This window comes from Hesperophylax consimilis, chromosome 20 (genome assembly GCF_061612785.1).
Source record: "Hesperophylax consimilis isolate HC1 chromosome 20, BYU_Hcon_1.0, whole genome shotgun sequence".
Lineage (NCBI taxonomy): Eukaryota > Metazoa > Arthropoda > Insecta > Trichoptera > Limnephilidae > Hesperophylax > Hesperophylax consimilis.
In genome coordinates this window covers 16278983-16290686 of record NC_142855.1, presented here as the reverse complement: position 1 = coordinate 16290686, position 11704 = coordinate 16278983, and positions in this window count along the sequence as shown.

Below are 11704 nucleotides of genomic sequence, written 5' to 3'. Positions count from 1 at the left end.
GCATTAATAATAGCTGCATGTAATGGACATCTAGGGGTCGTCGAACACCAACTGTTGAAAGGAGCAGACATCAACACAGCGAATAATGATGGCGTGTCTGCATTAATGATAGCTGCAAAAAATGGACATGTAGAGGTCGTTAATCTTCTACTGTCGAATGGAGCAGACATCCACAGAAGGGAAAATGAGGGCTGGTCTGCATTAATGATAGCTGCAAGTAAGGGACATCGAAAGGTCGTTGAACACCTACTGTTGGAAGGAGCAGACATCCACAAAAAAAATAATAATGACTGGACTGCATTAAACATTGCTGCAAGTCTTGCACATCTAGAGGTTGCAAAACTGCTACTGTCGAGTGGAGCTGATTTAAACTCCCGGGATCTAGACGGTGATAGTCCTCTTCTCCAGGCGGCTGCTAATGGTCACGCTGAGATGGTGGTACTTCTGCTGCACCGCGGTGTTGATGTCAACTCACAGCGTTATGATGGCAGAACATCCTTGTCATGGGCTTCTCTAAAAGGACATATGAATGTTGTGGAGGTCCTTCTGCAGTACAATGCTGATGTCTCCTGTCAGGATAGGGATGGGAAGACGGCTCTCTCTTGGGCAGAAGAAAAGGGACACGGAGAAGTGATTGCGTTTCTGCGCAGCCACCTGGAAGCTAACCCGATGGAGTGAGTCTTGTAGACCGTACCACCATATCGTGACAACAGTCTTTAAGGGCAGTGCTTCTACAATTCAAGTCCACTACAATTTAAACTGTGAAGGACTAAAATAAACACAAACAATAATAACGTTTCAATATATGTTCTTAACACATAAGCTTTGTGAAACCCTTATAAATGTTAGAACCAACTACGTTAGATCAATATTAAAGCATTTTTAAGGTTTAAAATATACCCTAGTGAAATAATAACACACGTGAATATTAAATAAATAAAGTGAGCTGTCCTCTAATAGTCTAACACATAAAAACTATACACTATCTTATTAATACGTAATGAAAAACTAATCAAGTGCGGTCTTGGTTAAAACACTTGTAACAGAATGTCCCCATGAAACATGCACTAAAGTGTACATCAGTCTGTAGCAGTGACAAGTTAGTATTTAGTAGAATAGTGAAGCTATGGCTACCCTGGCCAGTCTATGCAATACGCAATCCAAGCAAGAGACAAGGCAGATGCAGCGCCTGCTGACTGAACACTGAACACATGCTCCAGGAATTCACTGTAATAATGACAATCTAATCAAGTGCGGTCTTGGTTAAAACACTTGTAACAGAATGTCCCCATGAAACATGCACTAAAGTGTACATCAGTCTGTAGCAGTGACAAGTTAGTATTTAGTAGAATAGTGAAGCTATGGCTACCCTGGCCAGTCTATGCAATACGCAATCCAAGCAAGAGACAAGGCAGATGCAGCGCCTGCTGACTGAACACTGAACACATGCTCCAGGAACCTCCTGCTCAACTCACTTCAACAGGTAAACTTATCTTTCTTTAAACTTGCGCACCTAGTTCATTTTCTAAAATGCTTTTTTTTGTTTAGCTTTTAGCTGAATATACTCCCCCATTTGGGGTACAATGTGAAACAGAAGGGAATGGGAAATGGAAGTACATAGCTATTCAAAGCTCACAAAATACTGCTTAAGTCATTTCTAGCAACCTTTCATTTCTAAATGGTGGTCTTTCTCAAGGGCGATACTGAGAGTATCTTCCGCTTTGGAATGTTCCGAGATGTTAACTCGAGATTCCACATGTTACTTGAAATGGTTTTAGCCATGTTTGGTTACCAGATTTGAACAGATAGTTACTGCCCAACCTTCCCCATCTCTTACTTTTTCTTATATCCTTCAGCCCTAGAGCATTACCTTATTGAATATGCCATAACCCTACAGACTCTAGATGGTTGGGTGCAGTTTATAATCTTGTGCGGTGGTCATATTTAAAAATGCCTGTGATTTGGTACACTGCAACCAAATAATGCAGTTTCTCAGATTATAAAGGTGGGTTTACAAGTTGCAGTAGGAATAACAAACTGCATGGGGTTAAATATCAGAAATAAAAAAGGTTAAATCATTTGTGCTTTCAAAGCATTCATTAAAAAGGGGTAATCTATAATAATTCTGGCGGGATTTTAAAATTCGCCTCTAAAAATGTACAAATTAAGAATTTTCCGAATAACAAACTTCACAAATAAAACATTTCCTGAACAAATCATCTCTACGATTGAACAACAATTGTATTTTCACTGTTTTTTTGTTATTCTCGAAAAAAATACCATTGTGACAGCAGTTTTTTTTTTTTTTTTAGGTTGACGAATAAATTTTCTATATCATTTTAAAATGTGACATTTTTGATTTGCTGCTAAAACGACTTGTTCGTGAATTTGGCGGCGTTAAGGTCACATTGGCATTTTCATTTTCATAGTCCCCGTACATCAGTATTTTTTTGATGGTGTCACTTGCCAGGGCTCCTACCAGGAAGCAACTTGACAAAAGTAAATATCTCTATCACAGCGAGGGTAGGGAGTTGGCATCGTTTCGGAGTGTGGGGTTTAAGATCGTTTTTAAATCAATATTTATGAATAAAAATATTCAAATGAAACATTTTTAGTATGACGATCAGAATCTTTAAAAATGAACTTTATATCTTCTGCACATAATGACCGAATGAACGATTTCTTGGCTCGCTAACATCCTGAATGAACATGTTTGAGAATTATCTACCTGATTCTGTCTGCCTCTAAAGTGAACAATTTCTTGAATAAACAACTTCCTAAATTACCAACTTCCCAAAAAATCCACATTCCGAAACCCGAATGATCATCAAATATTAGTTAACGTTTATTTATTTGTTTGTTTGTTTGCTTAAAGCCCTGCCTCCATTTGAGTACCGCGCTGAGTTCATGAAGAGACTGTGTAAGGATCAGGACCAGGATCAAGACATCGTACTCTCGGGAAGACTGATTTATACAGATCCCCCGCTGGTGAGTCACTAACTAGTTAATCATCACGCGGTTTCATGATAGACCGCCACTCAACTCTGTTTTGCTATACACTCCTTGCTTCATACACATTCATATACTCTTGTTATTCTGGCTCTTGACCATGACCTGACTCAAGTTTTTGATTTATTTGATCGTGCTGTGTCTTCCTCGGGCATTCCCGACTTCTTTTACCATTTACTTCCTTCCACTCCTTTCTTTGTTCATCCGCTCTAAGCGTCACTTTTATTTATCTTATCCATTACGCCTTGTATTCTTTACGGATCTTCAGATTTGTAACACGGTAGTACATGATTTTACCACACGTATGTCTCAGGAAGCACATTTTTAATTTCAGTCCACCTTCATCCTTAATCTGCCAGTTCCATGCCTAACTGCCATACATCAGGGTTGGTATCAGCACTCCATGGTGGATTCGATTACTTATTTAATCCATAAAGAGGCGAACATCCATGCGTAGGTAATTTATTAATGTACGCAATATCCAATGATTAATTTTAACATTATCTGTTCTTATCTAATCACATTGCTAAAATAAGATTTAGATATATTATTCTCTTTCAACCATTACTACCTTTTAAGTTTATTATATATAGTTCTTTCAAATGTGTAGATATAATATTAATCATTACTATATGAACATTGTTAGTTAAATGTTATCTTCCGAGATATTTATTTGAAATACGAACAATCTGTTGCAGGGAATCACTTGATGGGGGCAACACTCTCAAGGCAGCCACAGTCTATCTATAACACTGGACATCACTTGGGAAGCAACACTTTTAACGCAGTCACATTCTATCTACGCCACTGGACATCACTTGAGGAGAGCAACAATCTCATGGCAGCCACATTCTATGTATGACCCTGAACCCCCCCTGACGCTGGACATAATGTGCGAGTAGCAACACTATATAACTTATTTTGAATACCTGCTCAGTTACACTTTCTTGCTTAATTAAAAATTTAAAACAGGTTACGATACTTATTATTAATTTTAAATCATTTACCATTTTTTAATTAAATAATTTACAAAAGATAACCAACTTCTACATACATCGAAAAATACACTTAAATCGGTTTATCCAAAGTCTTTGAAAAAATTTGATAAGTTCTCACCGCAGAGTAATGTGACGTCAGTTCAGTGGTAGTAGTATCAACTCTCATTTTGTGATTTTAATATAAGTACTTAGGTTTATTGTGACCTTTTGTTGTTGTTCAGTTGTTGCCGCATTGCTGTGGATCGTGACCATTTCTCTGATGAACTCGACTCCTCGACTCCTCGTGGTCCTGCGCTGCATGCAGAGCCAAGGACACCGGACATAGCTGATATTTGGTCATTCCATCGCATCGGTGAACTTGTGCTTCTCCTGCCAAACAAACACTTTGCCAGTGTTTCTCCAGGTTGGAGTTCTCAGTTTGGAGAGCGACGTGACAGAAGCATCTCAGAATACGCTGTGGGCAGACAGTTGTTGATAGTCTATTGAATGATATATCAGTGCATCCTTCGTCACTTATAGACCAGCCTAGGTATATGAACTTGTTCACAGTGAGTAGTTTGTTTTTAACTAGCGCAGACCTGTGAAAGATCACAAAATAGTCTGAATTCTTCACGCATTCTTTTTTCTGTTATACTAAACAAATATATATTATTGGTGGTATTTGAGTTCATTGAACCAGATTTCACGAAGGACTAACTCACAGACAGCGGAAATTATTATGTTTGAAACTTTTCTAATAGCTTGGGAGGTACCTCTTTATTTTTTATATTAAATATCACAATATTCATTTTGAATACAGCGTTATAGTTAGTTATTGTTAAAAATATATATTTTTAGTACCTACTTATATGAAAAATATTTATAAATATAGTTTTTTTAATACCGTTATAAATTAGGAGGCAGGATTCATAATATCTATTTATCTTGCAGATTGTATACTCCTGTTTAATTGTTGCTTTCTTTCCCGAAGCCAAGATGACAATCCACGTAAGTAACATGGATTATCATCTTGGCTTAGGAGATATTCAATATTAATCAATAATCTAAGTAAGCTTTACAATTAATATTGAATATCTCCGTAAGCTTATACAACCTCAGCCTTAAACTTTAGTCATTCATAATATATATTATTTTAAAAACAAATATGTACATGAATTATCTTAACACAGCTTTAATATATTTAAAAAAAGGCATTTTTGAAAAGTTAACATGGTCCTGTATATTATTATTATCTGGCTGCACATAACACAAATAATATGTACATCGCAGGATCACGTTCCTTGGTGAAATGCATTGCACATTGCTACTTTACTTTTAATGATAAATTGCCCTTTATTGGTGAAATGCATTGCACATAACAATTGCATCGAAATATTATTTTTACAGTTTTGTACAATAAAAACAACAATATAAGAAGGTATATGCTATAATTAATTTTCCGCATTTTTTTTAAATAAAAAAAGAAAATTCCTAATTGGGGAATGTTGTGAGACTGAAAATGAAATGGGGAAGGAGATGGGTAAGATATAGCGCCCTTCGTGGCAGCAGGACGCGTCCTAACGCGTCCTACAATCGCTTTGTATTTTCAAGGGAAATGAGGCAACATCCCTTTGAAATTATTTGTAAAATCAATCAATCAACATTTGAACTTAAATAAAAATAAACTTTATAATTATTAGAACTTTGTAATATGTGATTTGAGTGCAGTGTTTTAAAAGTGAATAATCGGACATTTGCTCAAAAATATTGGACATTCGAAACGAACGGCGATCGGTAAATGCACTCCAGATGTTTTCAACGTGATTCTCGGAAACTGGGGAAGTTTGGACCGTGGCAAGTTTTTTTTTTCTAAGCCTAGGGTAATTTGTGAACTGTCGATTTTTATTGCGGGCAGAATGCACCACTTCAACAATTACCAGGAACAGGATTACATGGAGATAAATGATGGACTTGCCCAACGTCAGAGCGGTGCTGCCAGGGTCTCTTATTCATGTGAGGTGTCAGCGCTTTATTATTAGCAGCAGATACATACCTGGACGCTGTAGTTGGATGCGGTGGACTCTCTTGCTGCAGCAGCTGGTCCAGTTCCTTCACCATCTAGGATTCTTGCTGCAGAGTCTCCATCTTTTATCTTCGTAGAATGTCACAGCGGTGCTGCCAAGGTCTGGTATCTGTGAGAGGATAGTGTGTCAGCGCTTTATTAGCAGCAGACACATGCCTGGACGGATGACGAACCTCGTGCTGGCACTGTTGGTGGACGCGGTGGACTCTTTCGCTGCAGCAGCTGGCCCAGTTTCTTCACCACCTAGGATTCTTGCTGCAGAGTCTCCATCTTCTATCTTCGTGTCACCTGTTCCTAAACTTAATTTTACTTAACTTAACTTCACTCTATTTTTGTAATATTTATATTTTTTGTAATACCTGCATCAACTGTAAAGCGCCCCTGAGGTGATATCTCACAAAAGCGGCGCTATACAAATTATCCAATAAATAAATAAATAAATAAATAAAAAGATGGTGGGAAAGTACCTGGCTATAAAAAAAATATTCAGATCTATTCACCACACACGGCCAAAGCCATTGCAAGCAATACTTCAATTCTGAGAGTATCTTCCTTTCTGGAATGCGCCGCAAATAATTTATATATTGTTTAAATGAATAAATTTAATGAAATAAAATTGACTGCGCCCGCCGGGATTTGAACCAGCGACCTCCGCTTTACTTGTTGAGCCTTACGCCTCGACCACGAGGCCGTCATAATTGATTCATACATAATTTAATTGTATCCTTTACATTACCTGCCTCACTAGGTGTCACCAGTTCTATAAGTTAGGTGACAGAAATGTACTATTCAAATATATCGGTGCAACGTTATTGACAGATTAGTTAGTGTTAATGTTGTTATTATCGGTAGTTATATATTTTAAGGAAAAATAAAAACAAAGTATTATCAGTTTCAGTGCCGGCAACCCGGCCCTTTATTTAATTGTGATTTTTTATTACTTCCATAGTTTTGTTTCCCCGCCTCACTAGACAATGTCTGTTCTGAGGAGAGTTATTTATTTAGAATTAACGCCACAAGTGCCATTTACATATATGGCAGCTATTGATAGTCATACAATAATATGGAAAGAAAGGACAATTATATAAGTGTAATTAAATTATATAATGTCATTAAAACTCATTATCTGTTGATTCTTAATGAAATACAAGTCTAAAATGACTACATTATGAAATTAAACTAAACTAAATAGGAAAAGAAAGCTTTGAAATTTATGTTTGGATTAATTGAAAAATATTTTTTGATTATTTTAACCAAATTTTGATGCTTAAATATTTGTTTTTTTTTTTAAATTATGTTGATGTTTTTTTACAGTTTTATAGTTTTTGAAATTAAAATATTTTTACTAAAAATAATATTTCTATAGATCGTATTTTGGTGGATTTAATTAATTTGAATTCGTTTTCAAAAAAAATTCTGTATTTTTTTTATATTTGATTTAAATTATGTTTAATTATATTTAAATGTTATGAGAAAAGACATACAGATAGCAATGTAAGGATATATTATTTTTAAAGAAATAATGAGGCATACAGGTAACAATACATTGTATTTTAGAGGATTTGTCTTTTTTACTTAATGTAAATATAATGAACAGTGTTATAAAATTTGTTTTTTTTTTAATTGAATATACAAACTCATTACAATAATTTACAAATGTAGATATTTCGAGGCTGATTGCGAAAAAATTTGAAATTTTTAACAAAAATTGCCCAACTCAATTGAGAAATTATTTCTCGTGTTTGAGTTGGGGAGTGTTGTGAGTCATTATGGTTTATAGGTTGTTAAATTTCACTAGTTGATGTAGCTTAAAATTAACAAATAGCTATAAAACTAGTTGATAAATTTGATAACACTATATACCTAATTAAGAAAATAAGAAATTTAATTACAATCTAAAAAATATAACTTAAATAATATAATAGTTATTAAACTTAGAAAAAATAAGATATAAAAATAAAAATGTACTTATTAGGTACGAAATAATTGAAGGTATTACATTTATGAATTTCTAAGTTACTACGTGATCGGTTACTTATTTTTGTAGAAATTGTTGAATTGAAATGGTCTTTATGAATTTGTAACAGTGCATTCTTTTAAAAAAAATTGTTTAAGCTAAGAACCCTAAACGAGTCAAACAGCTCCGTGGTTGGAAATATCGATGGTTTTCTTAGGATGACTTTCAAAATTAACCTCTGAACCTTTTCTACAGGTGAAAGGTTAGTTTTGAAAGTCCCTCCCCAACCGATTATACCATATTGTAATATGGATTGGGCAAAAGAAAAATATATTATTTTAATCATATTATATGATAGGATGTTTCTCAATCTAATGAAAAAGTAAATAAGTTTTCTTACTCTGGTTGCCGTATTTTGGACTTGTTCGTTCCATTTTAAGTGTCTATCTACTATGATACCCAGATACTTTATACTATTTTTGCATGTTATTGGTAAACAATTTACATTACCGCATTCTTTTTTATTTTCACACTGTGATGAATGGATTTTAATGGTAATATTGTTTTCGAAATTTTTTCCTGCAAAGAGAAATATCCTGTAATATCAGGAGAATTTATTTATGTCAATAAATTATTTTCTAAATCCAAACAAGTTGCATTTTAAAATGTTCATACATAATTTATTTGCTCTTTTACTTGAACTTTGTTATTAGATAATCATTTACTGTACCATTTTACACCGAGACCCGGAGTGGTTCTCAACATTGGGTTGGATATTAATCCCTTTGTTTTGAATCTATCGCTGACCAAATCCACTCTGGTTGCAGGGAGACTTTAGATGCCCATTTCCACTCATTTAATTTATTTATATTAAGAATAAGGTAGGACCCAAAACGCTTCCTTGAGGCACGCCGTAGCTAATTGGTAATTGATTGCTGTTGCAGTTATTGATTTTCACAATTTGCTTTCGGTTTTACAGGTAATCGCTAATAATAGTAAGTTCATTACCATTTATACCAATGTTAGATAGTTTTTGTAATAGTTTAGAGTGTGAGATAGTATCAAATGCTTTGCACAGGTCTAAGAATATTGATATGCATTTTGAACCCTTGTCTAAGTTTTCATTTAGAAAATCTGTAACTGTTGCCAAGGCTTCGGAGGTGCCTTTTATTTTTCCTGAATCCAAATTGGCTGTGGGATAGTATGTTATTTTGTTCAAGGTATTCTATTAGTTGATTATTTATAGCTTTTTCAAAGGCTTTAGATAGTGAATTTAGTAATGTATGTATTGGACGATAGTTAGTTATGTCCGCTCTAGAGCCTCCTTTATATATTGGGATTATGATTCCGTGTTTTAGTTTGTCGGGGAATTGGTTTCTTAGGATGCTTAGGTTATTACGATTTGTTAAAGATTATTACTGATACAAGTTTTTATTTTATTGTATTTGTTGTTGATTAGCAAAGAGTTTATAAAATTTCAAAGGTAGGTGAATATTGATGTATTATCTATTTTAAATTTCTTCATTAGTTACTATGTTACTTTTGGCAACAATCAATGTCTAGTTATTTGGTAATTACTCGAGCCTGAAGGTAAATCTACAATGGCTTGCTAAAGGATTTATTTACTTGGGAAATAATACTTATGTCCTGTGAGTACTTTCATTGTGTTTTATTATTTGTGGAATTTTAAATAAGTCTCAAGGGCCTAAGGCTGTTTATAATTAATCAATAAGTCATTAAATTATTTGGTCATTAATGTAATTACAAAATGAATCTATTTATTTACTTAGAGAAATGTTGTTGGTTCTCATTAATCGTTTCATTCTATTATATATTTATAACTTCTATTTGAATGTCTCTCTTCTTGCTTTTATTATCTTCTGCTGTTTTATTTCCTTTGTAATTGTTGAATTATTAATTTCTTTTGAATCTTCTCTGTATTATGTGTGTAGTTAAGTTTTTCTTTGATATAAATAAGATGTTCTCACTGACGTGCAAAAACTGCAAATAAAATATAAATGTAAACTTCCTAATATATCATGTAATTTAACAGTAACAATGATGACGTATTATTTATTTTCTACTCCCTCTTGTACTCAATATCTATACAATTTGACATCTATGCCATGATCAGTACCTACTACCAAGTACCCTAAGTCAACGAAAGTACCTGGGTGATGATTGTTTCCATGTTTTTTCATTATTTCCATTATTTTCATGCTTTATTTATTTATTTATTTATACGCCCATTGGGCTTTTACATACATATTTCATAAAAAAATAATATTTTGAAGATTGCAAGTTCATAAAAGTAATAGTAAAAATACATATAACCATATCCATTTGACATATGCAAGAAATAGTACAAAAATAAGATTATTCCTACTCCTAAGTTATACAGACTTAAATTAGTAAAGTTTATATGTAAATGCTAGGTAGTGGCAGCAGTAACATGATACAATATGACACATATGAGGCCTTTGAGAAAGCTAACGAAATAATTATTGGTAGTATTGTTAACAAATATACTGCGTTTGACTGGTTGTAGTGGCCTGCTAAATCGAGGGCGACCGGTCAGCCATTTTACATAGTTTATATAAAAAAAATATGGTGAAAATTATAAATATAGAATAGTAAAGCAATAATATAACATTCACCTTTAGACATATAAAACCAAGCAAAAAGCAAATCTAACATGATAGTTAGTAGGTATAAGCCTGTTTTGTCAATCTTGAGGAAATAATTCAATAAGAAGTGCAATAGCTAGATGTTTATTATTTTATTTTAAAAGTTCTAATATTTTGGTTTTGAATTTGGAAACCGATTGGAAATGATAGACATCGATTGAACTATATTTGTTTCCAAGTGTATGAAGCCTTTGAATTGGAGAGTTTACGAAGTAATTATTGGCAGATTTGGTAACAAAATACAGAGCATTTAAACGGGTATCACGGGTAGGTATACGCAAATTAATTAAGCTCGTTAAATCGAGGGCGTTCAGGTTGCCATTTGATATATTGAAAAGGCAAACTAAGTCACTCACTGTGCGTCTTGTAGTTAAATCGCTTAGGTTTAGTAATTCCATTAGACATGTATAATTAAGTTCTTCGATTGGTATTCCAAGTTTGTAATTAATAAACCAACCTTAGAAACTTATGTTGTACTCTTTCGATTTTTTGCTGATGAGTCTTATAAAATGGAGCCCAGATTGTTGAGTTGTACTCCAAATTACTTCTTACCAACCCAGTATAAAGCAATTTGAAGGAATTAATTGTTTTAAATTCTTTTATCGTCCTCAGAATGAACCCCAGGCATTTCATGGCCTTGTTGGTTATTTCATTTATATGAGGAAAAAAGGTTAATTTACTGTCAAATAATATACCAAGGTCCTTAATTTGTTCGACTCTTTTTAGGACATTGTTGTTGATGCTATATTGATATTTAATGGGATTTTTGATTCGGGTAAAAGTTATTAATTGACATTTTTCAATGTTGAGAAACAGTTCATTAAGGGTGCACCACTCTTGTAGCCTCACAAGATTTGATTGCAATACGCTACAGTCATCATGATTAGTTATTGTTTTGTAAATTTTTAAATCGTCCGCAAATAAAAGTATCATAACTCCATCGAAGATGGAAGTTATGTCATTGATAAACAAGGAAAATAACACTGGGCCC